A 26,461-nucleotide genomic window follows, 5' to 3' on the forward strand; every position below is an offset into this window, starting at 1 on the left:
TTGGTCAATGTGATTAGGCCGTCTGTGTTTGCTGACACCAGTCTAGGTTCCTACCCTCCTACAGAAACTGGGAGACCTGGATGCTACCTTTCTTGATGATAATATTTCAAAAGATGTCTCCCAGGTCTCTGAAACAGATGGTTCTCAGTTGTAAAAGGGGCAAGAGGCTAGGAAAAGATTTACATCTCAGATGGGCAAATAAAGAATTTACAATTGTAAGTTTTCTAAAGTAAATGCTCTAAGACACGGGAGGTCACTGACCTACTGTCACTAAGAAACCTATCTAAAGTTTAGTCAAGCTGAGGAAAATAAGGCCATCTTGGTCATGTTCCTGACTTAGCAGGATCAGTCAATGTATCAGTCAGAGAGAGCCACCTAAGGCATGTTTTCCCTGATGCCACCAGGAACTACCTGTCCAAAACAAGTTCCCCACCCCCATCTGTAATAACCTGTCTCCTTTCTTACCTGTCTGAACGTTCCAACCATTTGAGTCATTCCCCTGTGTCAGATGACAAAGGTGAGTGCACAACTCATAGAAAGCCACTGTTACAGTGCTGGTGAGATTTGGGGGACAGCAATGAAGGACCTATCTGCACCCCACTGTCAATGCAAGGCCCTCGGCAAAATTTTGAGGTACACAGAGGCTCTCCAACTTTTCTTCCCTTCTTTGTTCCCCCTTGCTATGCCCCCAGAATCTCTCCTCTTCTTTTCTTTCCTCCCAAGAAACGTGTTCCTGAATCTTCTACTAAAATGTAAAAAACTGGCTAAAAGCTTAGAGAAAGCCAGAATGTTTGTGTACTGACTAAATTGTGAGATTAAGACCTGAGCTGAGATCAAGAGTCGAACACTCAGCCAACAGAGCCACCCAGGAGCCCCTGTCTACTAACTAAATCTTAAACTAAGGGAAATTCCTGGTTCTGATCAACAGTGAGCTAGAATTTTAAAAGACCTCCTCCTTGTTGGCGAAACTGCCCCTTCCCAGCAAACGGCTCCCACAATGAAACACAGGACAGGAAAGCACCAACAGGGACCCAGCCTCACAATGAGAAGCGCTGGATAGCCCTAGAGTGGCCCAGAGCCAGGCTACTGAAGTGAGTGCCTAGACATGGAAGTGGATGGGGATTCTGAAGGTGCTTGAGGAAGAATATCCAAAGCATATGTCTAACCAAAGCGAGGTGATGAAAACCAATGTTTCCTACCTGTTACTTTTCCCTCAAATGAGTTCTACAGCTGAAAAAATTATGAGACCCCAAAAAGGACCAGGCTGTTCAATTTTATCCCTGAAGCATCATCTCGAGGCTTTCCTTCTATTTTATGGAAGTTTATCATACTCCAAACACTAAATTGCTTCTATACTCATTACCCTCCAGCAATGCCAGCTTTAATGTATGCCTCCAGGGAACAGTTAAATGAGTTAATATATGTAAGGCAAGAAAAGAAGGTCTGGTGCATAATAAGTGCATACATATGTGTATAACATATGAGCTATTGCATTCTATTATTATTATTATTATTACACTGCAGTCCTGATTGTGAGGGATTTTTAGCAAAGCCACGGGTAGAAGAGTGCCCCAATTAGAGCTGCTAGGTCAGTGCCATAAAACAGAGGAACTCAGTAAATTCCCAGAGAGGAAAATGTAATCATCCTGTTCTTTGCAAAGATTTAAGATAGCAAAATGGATGGTATTTGGGGGAGATAGACTTCCCCAAGGTCTTGCTACCTTGCATCAGTGAAGCCAGAAGTCAACGGAAACTGTTTTTATTTGGGGTTACCTCTAGCCAGCACCATAGATACATGTGAGATCTGGACGCGGAGGGCTCACAACACTAGTGATGTCTCTTAAGATACTTCTTGTGAGAAATTCATCAATAAAGCTAACATAAAGAAAAGTGATATTTGAAGGACAGTGTTTCTCGATTCCTGTTCACATCCTTGAAAGTGACCCGCCAGATTTATTACATAACACCGAGAAGTAGCAATAGCAGTTCTGTTTCCTGGGGAAAGCCAGCTTCCAAAAATTGCAGTAGATCTGTTGATATAGGGTAATGTAGTGCTAAACTGGCCCGGCAGGGTGGGTATTTTGGTCTTAAAAGGGAACAATACAGTAAAGATAGTTTGTGTTTATGCCTGACCTAAATCTTTCACTTCCCCTCACATAAGAGAAGCAGATGTTTAGTGGAGAGCTGGGGAGGGAATGGGGGAGATGAAGGAAACGAAATGAAATTATGGTTCGAGTTATTCTTTAAAACATCAACCAGATGTTCCTTATCTAATGTAAGTGCTTAAAACCTCAACACAGAAGAATCTCTTCATCTTCATTAATACATCAATTCTCTATGCCCTACTTACTTCAGCTTTTCTTTAAAGACACAAATGTAGTAAAAGCAGAGTCAACAATTACAGGAGCCATCTTTTCAACATATGCTGCTGAGACAACTAGATACCCATAAGGAAAAGGATTTAGACGCTTACTTTACACCATACACAAAAATTAACTCCATGTGAATCATAGACCAAAAATCCCTTACCAAATGTAAGCATTAAGGGGTGCTTGGGTGGCTCAGTCTGTTAAGTGTCTGACTTCGGCTCAGGTCATGATCTTGCAGCCCATGAGTTCGAGCCTGGGGCCAGGCTTTGTGCTGACAGCTCAGAGTGTGGAGCCTGCTTCGGATTCTGTATCTCCCTCTCTATCTCTGCCCCCTCTCTGCCCCTCCCCTGCTCACACTCTGTCTCTCTATCTCTCCTTCAAAATAGTAAAGAATTAAAACTATACAACTTGTAGAAGAAAACATAGGAGAGAATCTTTATGACCTGGGTTAAGGAAAACAAAGATTTCTTAGTATGATATCAAAAGCACTATCCATAAAAGAAAATATTGATAAATTGGACTTCATAAAACCTTAAAAGCTTTGCACTTCAAAAGACACCATTTACTATAAAAAAAAAAAAAGACATCATTAAGAAAATGAAATATAAGGGGCACCTGAGTGGCTCAGTCTGTTAAGCGTCCGACTTCCACTCAGGTCACGATCTAGTCTGTGAGTTCAAGCCATGCATCGGGTTCTGTGCTGACAGCTGGGACCCTGGAGCCTGCTTTGGATTCTGTTTCCCTCTCTCTCTGCCCCTCCCCGGCTCACGCTCTCTCTGTCTCTCTCTCTCTCTCTCTCTCTCTCTCTCTCTCTCTGTCTCTCTCTCTCTCTCTCTCAAAAATAAACATTAAAAAAAATTTTAAAAAGAAAAGGACAAGGCACAAACTGGGAGACAATATTTGCAAATTATATATCTGATAAGAGACTTATAGCCGGAATATATAAAGAATGCTTACAATTCAATGATAAGAAAACAAACAACCCAATTAAAAAAATAGGAAAAATTTTGAATATACATTTCACTAAAAAAGGTATACAAATAGGCAACAAACACATGAAAAGATACTTATCATTTGTTACTAGGGAAATCAAAATTAAAGTTGTAATGACATATCACCTCACATCCACTAAAAAGACTATAATCCAAAAGGCAGACAATAGCAAAAGTTGGTGAGGACATGGAAAAACTAGAATGCTCATACATTGTTGGTGGAAATGTAAAATGGTACCACTACTTTGGAAACAATTGGGCAGTTTCTTAAAAAGTAAACATAAACATAAACGGCTCACAATTCTACTCTTAGTTTTCTACCCAAGGGAAATAAAATCTATATCCACAATAAAGAATAGTTCATGAATGTTCATAGCAGCATCATTCATAATAGCCAAACCTGAAAACAATCCAAATGCCCATCAACTGATAAATGGATAAACAAAATGTGGTATGTCCATCAATGGAATATTATTTAACAATAAAAAGAAGTGAAAACTGATAAATGCTACAACATGGATGAAACTTGAAAACATTATGCTTAATTAAAGAAGCCAGTCACAAAGGCCAATAATGTATGATTGCATTTGTATGAAATTTCCAGAATAGACAAATCTACAGAGACAGAAAGTAGATCAGTGGTTGCCTGGGGCTGGAGGAATGAAAATATTCTACAATTGAGTTGTGATGATCATTGCACAACTCTATAAATTTACTAAAAACCATTGAATTGTACAGTTTAAATGGCTGATTTATATGTTAAATTGTACCTCAATGAAGCTGTTAAAAAAGAATACATTGATCTTTAAACTGATCTTCCTGACAGAAAAGGCAGAAGCAAAGAAAACCATAGAATACATAACTTTAATAAAATACAGAAACTTGGGACCCCTGAGTGGCTCAGTCAGTTAAGCATCCAACTCTTGAGTTTGGCTCAGGTCATGATCTCACAGTAATGAGATACAGCCTGCACAGAGCTCTTACCCTGGGCATGGAACCTGCTTAAGATTCTCTCTCTCCCTCTCCCTCTGCCCTTCCCCACCTTTTCTCAAAAAAAAAAAAAAAAAAAAAAAAAAAAAAAAAAAAAATATATATATATATATATATATATATATATACATATATAACTTCATTCTTGTTTTTTAAAAAAGGAAGCAAGTAAATATACTTTTGGAAAGTGTTTTTTCCTCTGAAAATGATTTATAAGGTATAACTTTGTTTACATAGTAACAGCTCAGTGCTTATTGCAGTTTCATCAAAAACACTTTTTTAAAGAAAAAAGAAAAGGAAAACCCAAGGTGTTCCATACATGCTATTTATTATAGAGGACCTCAGTAAAAGTTGAAGGAATGTTGTTAGGTCTTAGTGTAGGCACAGAATTCTAGGTGGAGCCAGAATGAGAAATTGCAGAACTAAGTTTTGGGTACTGTGACTCAAGACTCACCAATTACTCTGAGAAGCTAAAAGAATGATTGCTTAGCAACCCTCTTTGGCTGTGCTTCTCACATATTTTTCTCACTGGGGCTTTCACAAGGTTTCCACATAAGGCAGTCCAAAGCTGAGTTTACCAATGAGTCCATAATTTTCCTACCTATGTTCTATAGCTGATTGAAAGGAGATTCTCATGCTCAGACTATAGATGTGTAGACAGTGAGAAGATGAGAGTCTGATTTATGCTCTTGCCCAGTAGTATGACCTTAATAGAGTGGGCTGAGGACACATATAGGTAAATAAGACTTTTCTCAAAAAAGCAGCTTTAGATCTGTCCCCAAGGCCGTAAAAGTACAGCAAAGCCCTACATTTCTGTACCTAGAGTACTTAAGAGATATCCTTGGCCTAAAAGATTTTTAGGGGAGAATCTGGTAACCATCTGTACCTGTCACTTATGAGCTTCAATGTACCTTCTCTGGAGTCATAAATTTGCAGGAGAATTGAATCTCCTTGGCTCCAATGGGTGGTGTTGGCCCAAACTACACACGAGCACCCTAGCACCCCTGAAACATAACTACACTTAGCTATTCAATAGACCTATGTAGCTCTACTTCACCTGAGTGCATTCTAAAAATGGCATAGTTGACACTGAGATTTTCCTTCTGAAAAAAACCACCTATCACACAGGACCAGGTCATCAGCACAGAAAATAATGAATACCTTCATATTTGATATGTCAAGAGGCATACCATCTGGTTTAACTAAAAAAGCTGACACAAATTATCATAAGTTAAATAACTGGGTGGCTCAGTTGGTTAAGCATCTGACTTCGGCTCAGGTCATGATCTCACAGCTTGTGAGTTCAAGCCACACGTCAGGCTCTGTGCTGACAAGCTCAGAGCCTGGAATCTGCTTTGGATTCTGTCTCCCTCTCTCTCTGCTTCTCTCTCTCTCTCTCTCTTTCTGTCAAAAATAAACATTAAAACAAGTTTTTTAAATAAATAAAAATAATAATAATAAATTTAAATAACTGGGTGCAGCTACATTTAACACCAGCTAAAACTGGAATTCATTAAGGAGCTCACTGTGTTTCACAACAGAAACTGTGATAGAGTCACTGGAGAAAAATAAAAAGCCTTGGACTTACACAGACCCTATTATGTCATTCCAGATATACGTCATGATAATCTCAAAATGTTCTTAATCTCAACAACAACAACAACAAACCTGATTAAGTAATGGACATAGGACTTGAATCGATATTTCTCCAAAGAAGATATACAAATGGCCGATAAACACATAAAAAAATATTCAACATCACTAATCATTAGGGAAATGCAAGTCAAAACTACTTTACATTATGTAAGCTAATAAAAAAACAAAATACCAAATGTTTGTGTAGATGTAGAGAAAGTGAAATCCTTATGCAGTCTTGATAGGAATGTAAAATGGTGCAATCTCTACGGAAAACAGTATGGCAGGTCCTCAAAAAAATTAAAAATAGAGTTACCAAGTGATCCAGCAATTCCACTTCTAGGTATATGCCAAATTCAAATTAAATTGGAAGTAGAGCTTCAAAAAGGTACTTGTACACACATGTTCACAATAGCATTATCCACAATAGCCAAAGATAGGAGCAACCCAAGTGTCCATCAGTGGATGAATGGACAAACAAAATGTGTTATATTCATATGATGAAATATCAGTCAACCTTACAAAGGAAGGGAATTCTGACACATGCTACAACATAGATGAACCTTGAGGACATTATGTAAGTGAAATAAGCCCGTCACAAAAAGACAAATATTGTATGATTCCACTCATATGAGGTACCTAGAATTGTCAAATTCATAAAGACAAAAAGTAGAATGGTGGTTGCCAGGGACTGGGGGGAGGGGAGAATGAGGAGTTGTTTAATAAGTATAGAGTTTCACTTTTGCAAGGTGAAAAAGTTCTGGAGATGGGTTGTACAACAATGTGAATATATGGAACACTACAGAACATTTCTCTTAGAAGTGGTTAAGATGGCAAATTTTATGTCATGTGTAACTTACCACAATGTAAAAATTCCTTTAATGTTCTTAATCAATTTCTCCAGCAGGTGAGTCATCATGACGTTGCAGAACTGGGTCCAAAGGCTGCCTGATTCAAGCAGGATGCTAACACTACTGAACCAGACCTGTGGTCTCATCAAGAAGAAGGCTGATTTTGAACTACCCTTTTGGTAGCTGTTGTATGTTGGGCTCATCTTTCAGGGCCTTCACCACATCTTTCCCAGGCTTAATATTTGAGAAGTGAAGACAGAAACAGTAAAATTAAGATGAAAGAACGTGGTCTCCAAAAGTTGTCTCTGTTTCCACTTGCCATATAATTTGGGCCTCCATTTTTGAGAAGGCTAGAAACATGTCTAACCGTGTATCGTGACCTCCAACATACCCTATTGACCAGTCAGCCTTGTGGAAAGAAAATAACTAGTGATATTGATGACCTATCAGACATTTTGCATTCATAACAAAAATACAAAAGAATATGTAATGAAAGCAGCAGTGGTGGCCAGTTGAAGGCTGATATTCTAACAATGGAAGGAAAGAAGGAACAATGAAGAGATGGAAGACACAATGGTCCCAAAGAAGGTAAGTGTCTCCCACACTGCCTCCAACTCTGTTCCCTCTAGAGACAGTGCATACCACACACACACACACACACACACACACACACACACACACTATTTCATGTGTTGGGAGTGACAGGAGTGAGAAATGAGGATGTGCTCAAATCCAGCTGTCACCCTATCTCAACAGTTTCAGAGGCCTCAGAGGGGAACAGATTACTAAGAAACCCTGCCACAACCTTTCTTCCATGTCACAGTGAATTAGAGACCATCAAGGAAACACCCCACATTCCCATGCACACCTGTACCTAAACATTTATCTGCATCCACTCCAGCAATTCAGTCCTCCTCTCCATTTTAGTGACAGCAGAGTCTCTTCTCTCTTCTCTAAACACTTCAAACAACACTCTAGATTCTGATGCTTCTGCATTTTGAAGGAACCATGTTTTATCCATTATTCCCTCTCTCCCCTATATCTTCATCCATTCCCCTTCCTTTAGCAAGTACATGCACTCAAATCTCACTCATTCTCTAATTTTAAAAAACTCAAAATGCAACACACACACACACACACACACATACATACACACACACACAGAGGAATATTATTTAGCCATAAAAAAGAAGCAAATCCCAAAAAAAAAGTAGAAGAAGAAAATCCTGCCATTTGCTACAATATGGATGAAAACTGAGGGCATTATGTTAAATTAAATAAGTCACACAGAGAAAACAAATGCTTTATGATCTCACATATATGTGGAATCAAAAAAAAAAAAAAAAACTCACAGAAATAGAGGACAGGTTGGTGGTTCCCAAGGGTAAGACATGGAGGTAGAGGAAATGGGTGAAAGGGTTCAAAAAAGTACAAACTTCTAGTTATAAATAAGTTCTGGGGATAATGTACAGTACGGTGACTATAGCTAACAATACTCTATTTTATATTTGAAAGTTGCTAAGAAACTAGATCTTGAAAGTTCCCTTCACAAGAAAAAAAAGTGCAAGGTGTTGGATGTTAAACTTATTGTAGTAATAATTTACAATACATACATATATCAAATCATTGTGTTGTACATCCTAAACCAATATGATGTTATATGTCAATTATATCACAATAAAACTGGAAGGAGGGCTCCTGGGTGGCTCAGTTGGTTAAGTGTCCGACTCTTGATTTGATCTGGCTGAAGTCATGATCTCAAGTGAGATCGAGCCCCACTGTCAGCATAGAGCTCACTTGAGATTTTCTCTCTCCTCTCTCTCTGCCCCTCCTTCTCCCTCTGTCTCTCTCTTAAAATAAATTAATAAAATTTAAAAAAAAATACTGGAAAAAAAAAACTCCTACACCGTATATCTCTTTTAAGACTGTCACTTCATAGCCAGAATTCTTAAGATTTCAGTTCTCATTTGTCTTCATTTCTTTATCTACTCAGCCAACTGAACTGTCACTGCAGCTGATCTCACCAAAGTGATCAACAATCTTCCTGTCACTCAATATGAAAGACACTTGAAGTCATTGCATTATGGGACTGCTCTGCAGCACTGGACCCTGTTGACCAGACAAAACTCCTTGAAGTGCCATCTTCCTTTACCTTCCCAGACACTGTCCTTTCCTGGTTTTCCTCCATCCCCAGACTGAGCCCTCTTCCAACAAACAGCTACTGTCAGTTCCTCTCACTGGGGGTCCACATCACCCCTTCCTCTGTAGTCCTAACACCATGTTAATATTGAGTAAACCTCTGGAAATTCGTGTTGATACACCAGCTCCAATAATGCAGTGGTTCTCAACCCTAGCTCCTTTTTAAATTCATTGGGAACTTTTACAGAGGTATCAATACCCCAACTCATAGTATTTCTGATTTAATTGGTCTTGGATGAGTCCCAGGTACCAGTATTTTCTAAAAGATTTTCAGATGAGTTTAGGGCTCACCACTAACCTTGCCACCCCATGCTGGGACTATAAGGATGGGAAATTTGCAAAATGCCTAACTATCATTTTAGAACTTAACCCTTCAGTTAGAGTTTAGATGGAGCTTTAGAATTCTGAGACAGAGTACATTTTAAGGGTCTTGTTCAAAGTTCTTATTGAACCTTGCTTACCTCTGGCTCATCCATTATCATGCAATCCCAGATTTCTCTTACCCTTGCTTAGCCAGGAGCTAGGAGAAAATAACAGGAGAAACCAACAAAGTCACACATTTTGTCAAATGAACAAGTGGTCTAATGTCTGCAAACATGGGAGGTTTTTCTTCCTCTCCCTCGCAAATCTGCCAGGATTCTTGGGAGTGCCTTTGCCCCACCTTCCCCCTAGTTTCCAAGTACCAACAGGCCCAAAACCGTCCAGAATCTCTGGCCTTTCCCCTCCCTTTCTGCCTTGAGGGTGCAGAGTCTGTTGTGTGCCTGGCTCACTCGAGAGATTCTGCCTGTTACTGTTTACGAGGGAAGCGTCTCTCACGGGGTTGGCGTGACCAGAGAGGAATATTCACACCAAGGCAGTTTTCTTTGTTTCATGTGTTTAATTATTTGACTGCAGTTGTGGTTTCTGGGGGTTTAGGGTGAAGATGTGGGGAAGGAATTGGTCAAAAAGAGGGCTAGACGTGTTGAAACAAAACAACCATTAAAAGCTGAGACCCAGCCACACTAAGAAACAATTCCATCCACCTAGCCCACCTTTTCCTCCTATATTTTGCTACACACATCCACCCACTCACTTACTTATTTTAGAAAGGGGGGAAGAGATGTCGCAAAGAGAGGTAATGTTTCAAAACTGCATCTTGAATTGTGACCAGTCTGTTATTTTAAGGTAGTTTCGACAATCAATCATCTTAGGAGCAAGGGGACTAAGTCCTAAAGGTCTGAAAAGGGACTGTAAAAGATTCTGGAGATGTCATGTTGCCAGAATATTCAGGAGGCCTGGATCTTCCCCCTCCACCGGATCTCAGCAAAGCTACAACATCTCACCAGAAAAAAAAAAAAAAAAAATTACTCCAAAGTTCAATTCATAAAAGCTCAGTCCTTAATGCAAAACTCAAGGTAAGATTGTGTATGACACTCTGTGTCAGGAATGGCTTAAGACCCTAGAATTTATGCTGCTGTTGGCAAAGATCAGATTCTACATATTTTACATATCGGAAGAGTGGGTTAAAGGGGAAGATAAAGGGAGGCAGAGATGAGGCAAAGCACTGTTTGCAGAGGGCAACAAATTCAACCAAGGAGGGATTACTGCAAAACAAAGGCAATGGTCCTGGCATTTGCCAGAGACAAGGGTTGCTTCTGCTGGTGATTTTAGGCTAGTTTGTCCCCCTTGTCTCCTACAAGAAAAGGGTAAAAGTTGTTCTGTGTAGGAGAGCTCAACTCTGAGTAGTGGGTGACCCATTACTGAAAGCACGTTTCAGTTCTGTCAGAAGAACTGCCTGAGAGAGAAGTGAGTTGCCCATGCTCTGCAGGTGGGGTAACTGCCGCTTGGAGTCATAGGGTGGACTCACGGAGTCTTTAAGATGCCCTTTGGGCCAAAAAGTCAGTGACAACAGCAACATCGATGAATGGTTTCCCTACCCCCAGGAATCAATAAATCTACTCCATCCAAATCTTGCTTCCTCATTCCAATTTAACCTTCTTTTTTTTTTAATTTTTTTTTAATGTTTATTTATTTTTGAGACAGAGAGAGACAGAGCATGAACAGGGGAGGGTCAGAGAGAGAGGGAGACACAGAATCTGAAACAGGCTCCAGGCTCTGAGCCATCAGCACAGAGCCTGACGCGGGGCTTGAACTCACGAACCGCAAGATCATGACCTGAGCCGAAGTCGGACGCTTAACCGACTGAGCCACTCAGGCGCCCCCCGATTTAACCTTTTTTTTTTTTTTTTTAATTTTTTTTTTTTTCAACGTTTATTTATTTTTGGGACAGAGAGAGACAGAGCATGAACGGGGGAGGGGCAGAGAGAGAGGGAGACACAGAATCGGAAACAGGCTCCAGGCTCTGAGCCATCAGCCCAGAGCCCAATGCGGGGCTCGAACTCACGGACCGTAAGATCGTGACCTGGCTGAAGTCGGACGCTTAACCGACTGCGCCACCCAGGCGCCCCTTAACCTTTTAAAATAAAATAAGTTCATTGACAAAGTTTGAGGATCTATTAAGTATTCAACACAGTGGTAGGTTTCCTGAAGTACAAAGCGTATTACGGAGAGAACGAGATTAGGGAGAAAGCTAAAGAATGGAGTTATCTAAATAGGAAAAATAGGGGCACCTGGATGGCTCAGTTGGTTGAACGTCCAACTTTGACCCAGGTCATGATCTCACAGTTGGTGAATTCAAGCCTGCGTCAGACCCTCTGTCCTCCTCTCTCTGCCCCTCCCCAGCTCACACTCTCTCTCTCAAAAATAAATAAACTTTAACAAAACAAAAAAAAAAAAAAAAAGGAAAAATAACTTTGAAAAAATAGAAAAATCAGAAAATTCCAAACCCCCTGGAAATCTTCCTTTCTCCCTAATAATGATCGTGGTGCCTCCTTCTTTTTAAAGAACCAGACTGCTCCAACACTGCCTGTGTATTCCCTGGTTTGACTCATTTTCACCCAAGGGTAGGGAGGGCAAAATTAGAGTGAGGTGTTGGTTGTAGTTCAGCCACACTTTTAAACGTACCCAGCCCACACTTGGTTCTGCGTGGGGTGTAGGTTTTATAGCCGGCTGCCTCTCCTTGGTGATTAATGGAGTTCCACTGAAACTGCCTGTTCTCGTCTCCTCCCATCTGGGATAAGAACCAATGATTCTCAGCCTAGAGCTGAGAGGTTGGTATGAAGAAGGCTCATATCTAGTAAAAGATGAGAGGGTAATGAAGACCTGGCACCTTGCGAACAGTGCAATCCCTGAGTTGTTTTTCTGGACCCAGAAAGCGGTATAATGTGAACACCCTTATCAGATTCCATAAGCTCTTGCTGGGCAAACAGGAAATTCAAATCTTACCCTCCCTAGGCTCGCTGTGGACCACAACCCACCCTCCACACAGCCTTCAGGTCTTTCTAAATTACAACCTGATCCTGGTTCTTCCCTGACTGAGTTATTTCTGGGGGTCCCTCTCTCCTACATATGAGCTCCTCTGAACAGGATTCAAGACACTCCAAGACCCAGCTCTTGCCTCTTTCTCCAGTCTCAGTTCCGCCCATTCCAGGTCTCAAACTCTTGCAAGTCAGTCGCACAAAATTCTGGTTTATATCTCTGTCTTTTGTTCGTATCTTTCTCTCTTTCAGTGTTTGACAACCTGATGAACCCATACTATCCAAAGGTGTAATCAGGGGTTGTTCTGAGTTAGAGCAATGAGGGGCCAGTTTTCCTGGAGTAATATGTGCATGAAACCGTGAGGAAATGGCATGTTCTTGCTAATGATGTTGTCATATGCAAGCAACTCACCTATGCTCCTCCAGATCTCCCTTTTTGTGGGAAATTAGCAAAGCAACACCTATTTTGAAACCATTATGTGTGGCCCTCTTTGACCTAGAAGGACTATGGAGGAAGACTTCAGGCAGTGCTTTTCCTTAATACCCCTGAGGGAGAGAATAAAGGCCTCCCTGCCCTTTTCTCACAGTGTTTTAGGTAGCAAAGGCCTGCTGGCTATTGAGACAACTACAGAGCATAGGGCATGGATCTGTGACAGTCCTATACTAATATCACCACCTTCCTCTCAGTCTTTGTCCCCACTTCTCTCCACCTCACTGACACCACTTCCACCAAGTTCAGTGTTTCAGGATCACTGGGCCTGGATGTAAGATTTAACGGAAAATAATCAAGTCACTTTGAATGTTCATTTCTTTAAGTCTTTCTATCAAAGTCACATATTTTTTTTGATACACTGGAGAAAATGTATGTCTTTATCTGGCAGACATTGCTGACGTATTTTCTTTTAGGTAATATGTGTGCTGTTTTACATCACAGAGCCCACCACCAGTTATGAATAATTTTTCATCTTGGTAAAGTGCATCATATTTTATTCCAGAGCATATATTATTCCACTGGATCTTAGTATCAGTCCCCACTGCTCAAGACCTTCCTAAATTACAACCCAATCCTTTACCTCTTTGGTGGTTCCCTTTCAACAACACCAAGTCCGGACTCCCTTGCGTAGCACACAGGGCTCTCCAACATCGCCCTTCACTTCTCCCCAATCTCATTTCTTACCCTTCAGATTTCAAATTGTTGCAGTTGACCGAAGATATAATACTTTCTTATATATTGATGCCTTTCTATGTGTTTCCCTCTCTGGAATGCCCTTTTGATCTTTGTCCACCTGGTGACACTTATTTGTCCTTTGAGAACCAGCTCTAGTGTCTTCTGTTCTGTGGAACTCTCCCCCCACCCCCCACCCCCCACCCAATGGCAGAATTGATTACTCTCTCCTCTGACTCGCAATTTAACCTTGTACTTATTTCTACAGTAGCACTTGTTGCACTGTTTTGCAATAACTTCATTATGTCACTGGCTCCTCTAGTAAGCTATGAACTCCCCAGAACAAGATATTCATTGCATTGATTTTTAGATACTCATTGCTTGCACAACTATATTGTTGTTGATCTATAAATTATTTTTAAATGAGTGAATAAAAATGAATTGCACAGGATTGGTAAGAAGAAGAATATAGGTCTGTTATTATTAGGCCCATTCAACAGGAGAAGAAACTGGGCTAAATGCTAATCCTACGAAACTGAAGGGACTTAAACAAAATGCTTAGAATCTAACAGCTATACTACAAAACAGAAGGCAACACAGAATACTCAGGAGTCTGAGAGAGATTAATTTCCAGTTGGGAAGATATAGGAACTGTCATTATGTAGATCATTAAAAATGAGTAAGAATTAAGCAGGAAAGAAGAGGGCCATATTAAAACCTCTCTGAAACGAAGGAGTAGTAAATACAAATCAGTGAGAATAAGGAGGAAATCCTACTTCATAAGGAACAACATGGGCAAAGGCACAGAGCTGGTAAGTATTCAGGGAAGGTCATGTAGTTCACGTTAAACACAGTTAATGGCAGTGTCATGGGAAATAAGTCTGTAAGGTTAGGACAAACTCAATCAGGCGGATCCTTGACATTTTGACTCTGCAAAAGGGAAGCTCTGAGATCAGAAAATTGTTTTTCTTTATAAAAAGCTCTTTATAAAAGAGATTAAAACAATCAGAAATTGGAACTCCTCCGGCAGGATTGCTCATATTCTCAGCTCATATTTTACCACAATTTATGTTACTCAGCCTGGTCATCTGCCTCACTTGGCTTCAAATGACTTTAAGCTCTTTCCAAAACCAACTCCACTCTAAGGAGCAAACGTTTTTTTGTTTTTCATGTTTTATTTTAAGTATTTTTTTGAGTGGGGGAGGGGCAGTGAGAGAGGGAGACATAGAATCTGAAACAGGCTCCAGGCTCTGAGCTGTCAGCACAGAGCCCAATGCGGCGCTTGAACTCACAAACCATGAGATCATGACCTGAGCCAAAGTCAGACGATCAGCTGACTGAGCTACCCAGGTGCCCCTAAGGAGCAAATGTTAACACCCTTGAAGGTATTAAAAAACAAAATGTTCTAAAATAATGAAATCTCAAAAGGTTAAAAATAGCAATAATATAGAAACATGCTTCCCTTTTGAAGGGAAAGTGCTGCATTTGGATATACAAGTTCAGGTGTGTTTGTCAAAAAAGAAAATCTTATTACTTAAAAGTCAATAATGGGTATGTATAAAGTATATGTGAATCTGTGTGGGAAGGCATATATACATCAGAGATACGAAAACAAAGAATATAAAAACAATACATTGAGTGCCAAGTTTTTCTATTGCTCCATTGACAACCATAGCCTCTTACCCTTCAGAGAAAAGCATCTGCCATTCGGTCACCAACCAAAACTAGAGTAATGATTTAACTTGCAAAATAATCATAAGGCACGATGGGGCCTGCCTTTTCCTTCACTACCTCCAAAGCCAATTCTATTCATACAAAAAATGAATTTGAGTTGTAGCAAATACTATCAGGAAGATGTAAAAAAACTTTCTAAAGTACCATATTTATTATTATTATTATTATTTATTATTCATATGTGGGCTTCTCCTGTGACAAAAAAAGAAAAATATTTACTGGTCTTTCAGGAATGTTGTGAAATTTAAAAAAATTTTTTTTCAACGTTTATTTATTTTTGGGACAGAGAGAGAGACAGAGCATGAACGGGGGAGGGGCAGAGAGAGAGGGAGACACAGAATCAGAAATAGGCTCCAGGCTCCGAGCCATCAGCCCAGAGCCTGATGCGGGGCTCGAACTCACGGACCGCGAGATCGTGACCTGGCTGAAGTCGGACGCTTAACCGACTGCGCCACCCAGGCGCCCCTGGAATGTTGTGAAATTTAAATTATGTGGCTGAAGCAACAGTTCTGTAAGTTTCAACTAATGTCCAGTGTTCTTTTTGTAGAATTAAGTAAAACCAGATGCAGAAAACTACAGCTCATACTTTAAATAGCACTTTTTTCCATAAAATCTGTCTCACAACCACAACAGGACACTGGCAGAATAGCCTGGTTTTTTTCAGCCATTTTTTTCCACGAGTTCCTCAGCAAGGTTTTGGAGTAGCCTTCAGGGAATCTCACGGGTAAGACTGTAGACTCATGTGGATCCGAGACTCATAATTATCCAAATCATGTTTTGTGTTAGTAACTCAAATGTTCTCTTTTTTGTATTAAATAATGTATTTCCTTCTCCTTTTTTCTGACACTCAGCAGTTTCTTAAGTTTCTTACAAAGACGATTTCCCTTTTCTGACCATCCTAACATAAAGGTAGTAGATGTACGTACAACAACACAGGAGACTCCATAAAAGTACTGCCCTAGTTGAAACAATGCCTAGAATCAGGACTTTTAAAATGCAAATTATAGGACTCACTGGTCAACAAAAGACTTTTCTCTGCAAAGAAGATGTTGTATGATAGTTAAAGCAGAGGATTAATGAAAGATAAGATGAACCATGTCACGACTGACATTTGCTTTGCCACCTCTCCCCACCTCAATTTCTTCATTATCAGAATCAAGATAACCCACCATGCACAGTTATTAGGAGAAATAAGTCGTGCCATGCTCGTGAAATCAGTTTGCAAAACAAAAAGGGTTTATGTAAGTGTCATTGTTATCATTATAGTGAGTGAGAGAAGTTACCAACTTTGGGTATCATTCCAATAAAATGTACATAGGACGGGAGTTTGGGGGGTTGGAGAGAGTAAGGGAGGCACTGGCCACGTTGTGGAAAACACTGGGGCCAGAAGCCAAAGGGTGAAAGTTGGAGTCAGGATGAAGGCTCAGGAGACAATAATAGCCTCCCACAGAGTGGTGTGAAGGAAACAAAGCAAGTAAGACATACATACTAAAATTTATTTGCAGAAACATAAAAATTTGTATTTGCATAGGAACTTATCCTTTAGAGAGTGTTTGCCAGAGACGCAAGCATTGTCATTGAAGCTCAGCCTTTTTAGCACAATGTCAAATAAGATATTTGCCCACACATGCTTTTGCCAAAGTACAGACAGGCAGGAGTCTATGAAGAGAAATGCCTCAGGTTGTTTGCTTTTGACAGGCTCAACTTAACCTACTCCTCCAAATTAGATTTGTTTTTCCTCCTCACTGTCTCCTATTAAATCTCATGTCTGTCCTACTTTGGGAGAGTCCAATCAGTAATGGATAGTAATTGTGATGTCGTCCTGAAAATATTATCTACCCCAGCAAAAGTATATAATTTATTGCGTCTATTGTATACCAGATACTTTACATATGCATTACCATTCAATCCATGAAAGTTATGGGTGATAACATTTTACAGGGGAGAACACAAAGGATTGAATAGCATACTCAAAGTCAAACAACTAGGACATTCTCCCTGTACTGTGTGAATGGTTCCACTGTCAAGGCTGTTTAGCAGAAAAGAGAGGCTGTGAGACTTTAGGTTCTACCCAAGTGATTCTTTAGCCAAAAACTTTGAGTAAAACTTTCTGAGCTTGGTGATAGCAGGATTTAGAGTACTGAACTCTGGAGAGAAAAGGGACAGGTCAGAGGTCCTCTCACACCCCCTTTACATATGAAGTTCAGTGATGTATTAGGGAAAAGTAGCACTGGATTATCCTGATCTAGCAATATAAAACCATATAACCACTTGAAAGAGAACGATAAATGTTCCCCAATGCCTCTAAGGCTCCTTTCTCCTTGTATTCCATAAATCCTTGGTTTTCAGCATACTGTTCTAATTTTCCAAACCTAAAGGTAACTATGTCTCATTATTTAAAAATAATACAATTTTTGCTAATTCCCTCAGCCCTAGAAATGACATGAAATTACTCTTGTCGGTTTCAGGAACTCTTCTTTCAAAAACAAACCACAGCAATCCCCCATCCTTGTAACAGATAACACTATGGTGAGGCATTTCTGCAGTCCGCCCCAGGGTTTGGGTGTGCTTCCCTCGCCCCCGAATATCCCAAGATCAAAACAGTACCTGGGAAATGGTTGCTTTAAAGGTCTTTCTGAAAATTTCATGCTTCTCAGCCATATTACATAAGTTAGTTATTATTCAATGAAACTTCAGTGAGAATCCTCAGCTACCATCACTTCTCCCCTCCTCCACCAGACACCCCTAATTCCAGAGCTCCTTCAGCAGAAAGATGCTGCAGACATTGAGACCAAGACTACCTTTTGGAGAGCTGAACCAAACCTGGAGAACTGAACTAGCCTTTGGGAATTCAGCTCATAGCAGAAAGCAGATTAAGAGACAGGATTCCACATATCTGCCCACCTCTTAGGCAGCTGTGCATCTTTTCTCTCCACTCTGCCCCCTTTGTACAGCCACAAGTGAAACACGTCCAGACTTTAGACTGGCCCTACCCTTACAACCAGGACGTAAGTCATAGCAGAAGGCTGCAATCATACACTGCATTGATTACTGCACTAATGCACTCCCCAGTGCGTCTGTGGTGCTCCACACACTCAGTTCAGTGGAATCTGTATCCCAGCAGAATTTAACAGTACATTTTCCAGCCCACTCCTTATGCTTTTCCTAAGCCTGACTCCTTCTTGGGTTCCACCTATGCTTTTGGCTCATGAGTGTTTTCCACAAGATCAAATGGACTTCCAGACATCAAAAATGAGGTTTGAGACAGATGGTCCCAGTTTTTTTGGACTGTTTTTATGCAGGTACTTTGGTCTGTCAACAAACTCAGAATGCCAGGGACTCCTTCCAGAATGATCCCATTGTCCTTTTCTGCTCCAACAATCCAAGAAAAGAGAATTTTCCTTCTTTGTGCATCAAAATAACCCAGAGAGGTTGTTAAAAATACACCTTCCCAAGGTCTGTCCCAAGCTTACTGAGCCAGAATATCCAGGAGTAGAAACCAGGGATGTCTGTTTTAACAAGCTGACTTGTAATCCTAGTGAAAATGCAGATTTGAGAAACATCGCTATGGCCTAAATTAGTAATATGAAAATCTGAAATCAGGGTGCTAAATACCTTCTTTCCAACTTAGATCTTTCCTAGAATATAGAATTGTCCTAAAAGATGACAGTTTCCTTTCAGAGAGCTCCAAGATTACACTTTCAGGCAAATCAACTGAGAGGAGGTAGATTGCCACTTAGACCCTAATCCTGGTCCTACAGAGATGAAAACATAAACAATTTCCTCCCTTTTCCCACCTTCCTTCACTCTGAACAAGAGCTGGCTGATTACAAATATGATTGCTTTATTGATAAGAATCATATCCTATGTTAGTGTTTGCTTTTTTACAATGAAATGACAGGATTAGTCGAACAGTTAGTTTTAGAGGATTTAATGTCTTCATTTCCACAGAGGACTATATCTCCACTTTAATGGCAAATATGCTGCACCCAAACACCTTGGGACTAAGATCTCTGGGTTGAAGGTCCATAAAGTTAATAGGACACTGAGCACAACTGATAAATAGCTAACAGTGTGACCTGTAGCCAGTCCAAACCTGAACACATAACAATAGCTTTGACTTTACTCTGAGCCTCAATAGAGAGGAAGTTCAAAGCCAGTTAGCCACTAATGGGAAATTCATGCTCACTTTCAACATCCCCTGGTTTTCCCTTTTTTACTTCCATAGTTGTAAGTTGAGTTTCTATACGCAAGCAGACAGCCCTGGGTAAGCCCAGTTGAAATAAAGCCAACGAACCAGGTCATACAGATACAGATGCGTAGTGACTGATAAAAGGTTGGAGAGAACTTCAAGTGACCACACAAAATAGAATCATCAGCTTCTCATGAAAATGGGAGAGTAGTTGATCAAAATTTTTCCAAAACATCAAAAAAAGATAAATGGAGAATGGATTTGTATAAATTATTAAAGTGCTCAGGGAATAATACAGTAAAAACTTTCTTCATTGATGCATTCAGCAAATGTATATTGAGCACCTACAATATGGTCAGCACTATGTTAGGCACTGAGAATTCAAAGGTGAATAAGAGACAGACGTGGCCTCAAAGAGCTGTGTTTCTAGTAAGTGGAGACAAATATGTGAGCATTGGTGTGCAATAAGGGACTATGGGTGTTATGGCAGATGGGTGGTAGGTAACTATGGAGACAAAAAAGGGAATAGTCCAGTGGTCTTTGGGAAAGTAAGAGACAGCCTTCAATATATAGTCTTCAATAATTAGTAGGTGTTCACATAGCAGATGAAGTGAAGAAAGGCTTTCAGGGCAACATGAACAAAAGCATAAAGACAAAATATATGGCATATTCACAAAATGTCAAATTTTGGGACAACTGGAACATCGCAGAGTGCAAGGAACAAGACCCCATAAGGATGACTCTGAAGAAGTAAGCAGGGGCCTCATGAAGAGCTCTGAATGGCATGCCAAAGTCCTGAGGCTCAATGGGGTCCCACTGAAGAGCGGTAAGTGTTGGAGTCTTAGAAAGTTCTCTCTGGGTGAAATGTAGAGATGAAATATAAGCAAAGAAGCATTAGAGGTATGGAAATCAGTGTGAAGGCCATTGCAATGATCTAGACAAGATCATGAAGGCTGAATTAAAGCAGGGATAGCGAAATAGAGATGCATACACATGTTAAGAGCTACTAAGAGAGTAGCAATAATAGGCTACTGACAAAAATTCAAATGACTTACTGTCTCTCTTTTTATTCTTTTTTTACTTATTTTTTTTTTTAGAGAGAGTGTGTGTGTAAGCAGGGGACAGGGGCAGAGAGAGAGAGAAACTTAAGCAGACTCTATACTCAGCATGGAGCCCAACACGAGGCTTGATCCCACGACCCTGGAATCATGACCTGAGCCGAAATCAAGGGTCAGAAGCTTAATCTACTGAGTCACCCAGGTACCCCACTCTTTTATTCTTTTTTTGACTTTTAAAAAGACTTCTTTATTTTATTTTGACTCTTAAAAGTAGTCAAGTTATTTACTTAAATGATTCCATGAGGCATAAATTCCATGTGAGGCATCTGTCTAAACTCAATTTCATTTCTCTGATAAAGTACACAGGAGAGCTACTGAGCAGAAAGACAGCTGAAATATAAACAAGGCAGGATGGAAAAGAAAAGAAGAGCCCAGGGTAATGTAAGATACTCAATTCTCAGTAGTTGCCAGAGGTCAAAGATTGAGAGTAGAATTTGACTACAAATTTGTGGGGGGAGTGGACAGGGAACAGATAAAATTGTTCTATATCTTGACTATTGTGGTAGTTACATGACTCTTTACTTTTGTAAAAAATTCCTAGACCTAGACACCAAAAAGAATGAATTTCTCAGAATAGCAAAATGAGAAGGGAAACCTGCTTACTCTTGTATATGCATTCATTCATTCAACGAATACACATTTTCAACAAATAGCACATACTTCATGCCAGAAACCGTTACATGTTAGACGCATGGTGGGAAATGGGCCCCATGGGGCCTGCAGCACAGTGGAAAAGATATCTGTTAAATAAATATTTCTGTAAATTCAGTTACAGATGTGATAGAAAAAAATAAAGGGCAACATATTATGAAAGCATACAACAAACTTCCCTGAAGTGGTGATATTAAAGCTAAACCCAAGGGGGCACCTGAGTGGCTCAGTCAATTAAGTATCCAACTTCGGCTCAGGTCATGATCTCACGGTTTGTGGGTTCAAGCCCTACATCGGGCTTTGCACTGACAGTGCAGATCCTGTTTGGGATTCTCTCTCCCTTTCTCTCTGTCCCCCGCTTCACTGCTCTCTCTCTCTCCTCAAAGTGAATAAATAAACTTAAAAAAATTTTTTTCTTAAAAAATAAAGTCTTAAGAACAGCATCTAGAATATTAAGTATTCAATAATAGTAAGTTATTATTATTACTACTACTCCTCTTTATTTGTAAACACTCTTTATTAGAGAGAAGAGATGGCTGTTAGACTTGATTTTTAGAAAGAACATAGAGGAACTACACTCCACCTCACCAAATTAACTGCCTATGAATGGGACCAGAGTCCTAAACCATAAGATGGGACTCATGTGGACTAAAAATGTTTTTTCAGCCCAAAAAGAAACTTTGAGGTTCCTCCTTGCTAAATCCATATCTGTTTACTTAATTTAATCCTTAAAATCATATCATGTTAGGGGCGTCTGGGTGGCTCAGTTGATTGAGCATGTGACTTCAGCTCAGGTCTCACAGTTCATGAGTTCAAGCCCTGCATTGGACTCTGATCTCAGCACAGAGCCCACTTTGGATTCTCGCCACCCCCCCCCCCACTTTCTCTCAAAAATAAACATTAAATTTTTTTTTAATTAAAAAAAATTTTTTTAAAGCATATCATGCAATCTTTCACATGTGATGGAACAACTGGTATTGAGCTGAGCCTTCTGCCATAACTAACAAAATTGGAGACAATTTCTGAGGCAATTTTTTAAGCATTGGACAACAGGAAACACAACACTATGACCCCTGACAGAGGAGAAATTCATAAGGTAAGCTCCATGATTTCCCTGGATCTCTACCTGGGCACAGTTATCCAACCACAACATAGCAAGCTAGAATCCAAGCAGAGCACAGTTGTCCTGCTGAGCTGAAGAGGCAGAGATCAGAGTGCAGGGAAACTGAAGCAGTAATAATCTGTAGGGCAAGGCACCAGAAAGTTAAAGGAGGGCTATCAAGGGTAAAGAGAAGGGAGAAGCTCAGAAGTTGTGCAGAAGTTGCCCAATAAATCCCTGGCTCAAGGCTAAGATGCACATGCCTATGACCAGACTCCCTAAGGCTTACAGTAACTATGGAGAGCGATTACCACAGAGACAAGAGTAGGATAGAGATACTAACCAAACAGTGCTAGTAGACATGGAAGTTCTGGCCAAGCCAGAGTGGCAAGACCTTGTTATCAATTTATTATACCACACATCTATCTGAGATACAAGAAAAAATTAGAACCATCCTCTAGGGTAAGGTCCATTTCAGGCCCACCCTAACAAAGTCTAAAACAAAGTGTTTAAAAGATCTGCAGTAAAAACTGAATTCAGAGGTTGAGACCTGCCAAGATAGAGGGTGTTGGGAAATATATTGAGCTTTCCAAAGATGTACCCTAGCAAAGCATAAAGTCAAGCCAACAGAAGCACAAGGTAATCAATCAGTAAATGAGCTGCCTAACAGAAAAAAAGGTAACGCTTCTCAAAGAAAAATAACAAAAGTCTAGAACCTATACGATGCATCAATTAATGTCTAGTACACAATAAGAAAAATTACTAGGCAAACATGACCCATAGTCAAGGGAAAAGCACCAGTCCCAACATTACTAAGATGAGGTACTTAGAAGACAAGGACTTTAAAGCAGCTGCTATAAATATGGTTCAAATAATTAAACTGTGTGTGCTCAAAGAATTTTAAAAAATATGAACTTAATGAATAAAAATATAGGGAATCTCAGCAGGGAAATGTAAACTGTAAAAAGAACTAAATTGAAATTCTAGACTGAAAAGTACAATGACAAAAAAATTAATGGCACATCAGACATGGGAGAAAAATGTCCCTGATGAACTTGAACATAGGAAGACAGATCTATAGAAATTATCCAAACTAATGAATAGAGAGAAAATAGATTGAAGATAAGCAAACAGATCCAAAAAGACCTATAGGAGAATAGAAAATGGTCAAAATATATGTAATTAGAGATTTAGAAAGTAAAGATGAAAATGGAGCTAAATAGACCTGTTTACAGAAATGACAAAAAGACAAACCACAGACTGGGAGAAGTTTTTGTAACATGTTTATCTGACAATGGACTCAGAGCTAGAATATATTTTAAAGCTTTTACAACTCAATAATAATAATACAGAAAAATCTATTTTTTTTTTATTTTTAAATTTTTTTTTTCAACGTTTATTTATTTTTGGGACAGAGAGAGACAGAGCATGAACGGGGGAGGGGCAGAGAGAGAGGGAGACACAGAATCGGAAACAGGCTCCAGGCTCTGAGCCATCAGCCCAGAGCCTGACGCGGGGCTCGAACTCACGGACCACGAGATCGTGACCTGGCTGAAGTCAGACGCTTAACCGACTGCGCCACCCAGGCGCCCCAAGAAAATCTGTTTTTTAATGGGCAGAAGACTTGAAAGACACTGCACCAAAGAAGGTATATGAATGGCTAAAAAGTACAAGAAGAAATGTTCAGCATCATTAGTTACCAGGGAATTGCAAATCAAAGATACAATAAGATACCATTAGCAAGGGTAGCATATAGGGGCACCTGAGTGGCTCAGTCAGTTAAGGGTCCAACTTTGGCTCAGGTCATGATCTTTTGGTTTGTGAGTTCCAGCCCTGCATTGGGCTCTGTGCTGACAGCTCAGAGCCTGGAGTCTGCTTCCGATTCTGTGTCTCCCTCTCTCTTTGCCCTTCCCCCCACTCTCATTCTGTCTCTCACTCTCTCTCTCTCAAGAATAAATAAACTAAGAAAGAAAGAAAGAAAGAAAGAAAGAAAGAAAGAAAGAAAGAAAGAAAGAAAAAGAAAGAAGCTAGCACTTAAAAAAAACTGACAATAGCAAGCACTGAGGAAGATAGACAATAGTGAGGTCTCCTCCACATTGTTACTGAAAGTGAAAATTGATACAACCACTTTGGAAACCAGCTTGACAGTTTCTTTTAAAGTTAAACATATGCTTATCATATGGACCAGCGACTCCATGCCTAGTCTCCATATGAAACAAAACCCTATCTCCACACAAAAATTGCTCATAGCAACTTTATTTATAAACAGTCAAGAATTGGAACAACCCCAATGTCCACCAATAGCCATTGTTGAATGGCTAACAAATTGTGCTATGAACACAATAAAATACTACCTAGCAATAAAAATATAACTACTAGTAAGTGCGACCATGTGGACAGATCTCAAAAACATCATGCTGAGTGAAAGAATCTGAATGCAAAAGAGCACAGTCTGTACGGTTCCATTTATATGGCGTGCAAGAGGGCAAACTAATCTATAGTGACAGCGGTTGCCTGGAGCAGTGAATGGAAAGAGGGATTGCCTGCAAAGGGGTGTGTATAAGGAAACTACATGGTGTGATAAAAATGTGCTACATCTTGACTCTGGTGATGGTTATATGGGTGTATGCATTCATTGAACTATACACTTAAAATGTATACCTTTTATTGTATATAAACTATACCTCGCAAAGTTGATTTTTAAAAGGATAGTTGCCTAACTCTAAATTAGAAGCCTTATCTTCATCATCATCCTACAATGAGTCATTCAGCGGTAAATTTTACAAGGAACAAGTTCTTTATGAATCACACACAGGCACCCCAAATAAATGTCTAACCGTTTGTGTTATACACGCATGGCTGGGGAAATAGCTGCCCATAAACTAGCCCCTGCCCATCATCCCTGATACTGGGCTACAGAAGAAACTGTAGCTTCAGTTCTCATGTTCCTCAGCATCTTCATTAATTATTTGTTGACCAGTTCCTGTAATAAGTAAGTGTCTGCATTTATTTTATAAGTAAGTTCTACCATCTGAAATCTTGGCTGCTGCAGAGTTTAGGGGTACATTCCCTACAAAACCTGCCCCAGTCTCATACCAGAGGTAATCGTTAGTCCGACGGCATAGTGAACCAACACTAATGCTTGTCAGATAAGCTATCCTAATTAACTTCCCTGCTCAAGGACCCTCTTAAAGCTTTTTTTGAAAACACAGGCAATAAGCAAACTAGGCTTTCCTCTCCTTGAAATTTTCCTATCTGCAGTCAGAGACTGATGGACAAAAAGCAAAGCATCCTGAACTCAGGGCACTTCTAGCCCATGAAATGACTAGATGCAAAGTCATTGCAAAGATGCAATGCCTCTTTGCATTGCAAAGATGAGTGCCTCCATCTACTTACAGATTTGGAGCCTTCCTAAGGCAGCAGGATGCTCACTTCAGCAGCACATATACTAAAATTGGAATGAAACAGAGAACATTAGTACGACCCCTGCACAAGGATGACACACAAAATCCTTAAAAAACAACAACAAAAAGAAAAAAAACATTCATAGAAAAAGAGAACAGACTTGTGTTTATCAGAGGAAGAGAGTGGGAGTTGGAGATATTGGATGAAGCTGGTCAAAAGTACAAGCTTCCAGTTAGAAGTAAGAACTGGTAATGTAATGCACACGATGTCTATAGTTAACACTGCTGTATGCTATACCTGAAAGTTACTAAGAGAGTCGATCCTAAGAGTTCTCACCACAAGGAAAAACAAAAAAATGTTGTGACTATATGAGGTGATGGATGTTAAGCTAAACTTACTGCAGCAACCATTTCACAATGCATAGATGTTAAGCCACTATGCTGCACACCTTAAACTTACATACAGTGTTGTATGTCAATTATATCTCAATAAACTGGGATAAACTCGGGAGAAAAGAATAGCAGGAAATGCATAAAATCTCACTATAAGCTAAATTCCTGTGTTATCTATTGTATTAGTTTTTCTCTGGTACAATTTGCGTAGCAAATTACCACAAACTTAGCGTCTTAAAACAACATCCATTTGCTATCTTACAGTTTGGCAGGTCAGAAGGCTAAGTGACGTTGGCCGTATTCTCTGCATGGA

General features: G+C 39.9%; 2 long non-coding RNA genes and 1 other non-coding gene across 3 annotated transcripts in view; 2 read left to right on the forward strand and 1 right to left on the reverse strand.

Annotated features, from left to right (window-relative positions):
* LOC147577485 (uncharacterized) lies at positions 1-7,121 on the forward strand. Its single transcript, XR_015240337.1, has 2 exons — positions 1-633; positions 6,894-7,121. It is a non-coding gene; the product is annotated as an uncharacterized LOC147577485 (long non-coding RNA).
* LOC147577486 (uncharacterized) overlaps positions 4,419-26,461 on the reverse strand; it is a 26,676-nt gene continuing 4,633 nt past the window's right edge. The window contains exons 2-3 of the long non-coding RNA XR_015240336.1: positions 25,748-25,799; positions 4,419-9,556 (exon numbers count right to left, since the gene is read on the reverse strand). This is a non-coding gene — a long non-coding RNA (uncharacterized LOC147577486). The remainder of the gene's footprint in view (positions 9,557-25,747; positions 25,800-26,461) is intronic.
* On the forward strand, positions 25,776-25,882 carry LOC112850548 (U6 spliceosomal RNA). Its single transcript, XR_003222671.1, has one exon. It is a non-coding gene; the product is annotated as a U6 spliceosomal RNA (small nuclear RNA).

The sequence above is a fragment of the Puma concolor genome, chromosome C2 (genome assembly GCF_028749965.1).
Source record: "Puma concolor isolate L17-30 chromosome C2, mPumCon1.1.hap2, whole genome shotgun sequence".
Classification (NCBI taxonomy): domain Eukaryota; kingdom Metazoa; phylum Chordata; class Mammalia; order Carnivora; family Felidae; genus Puma; species Puma concolor.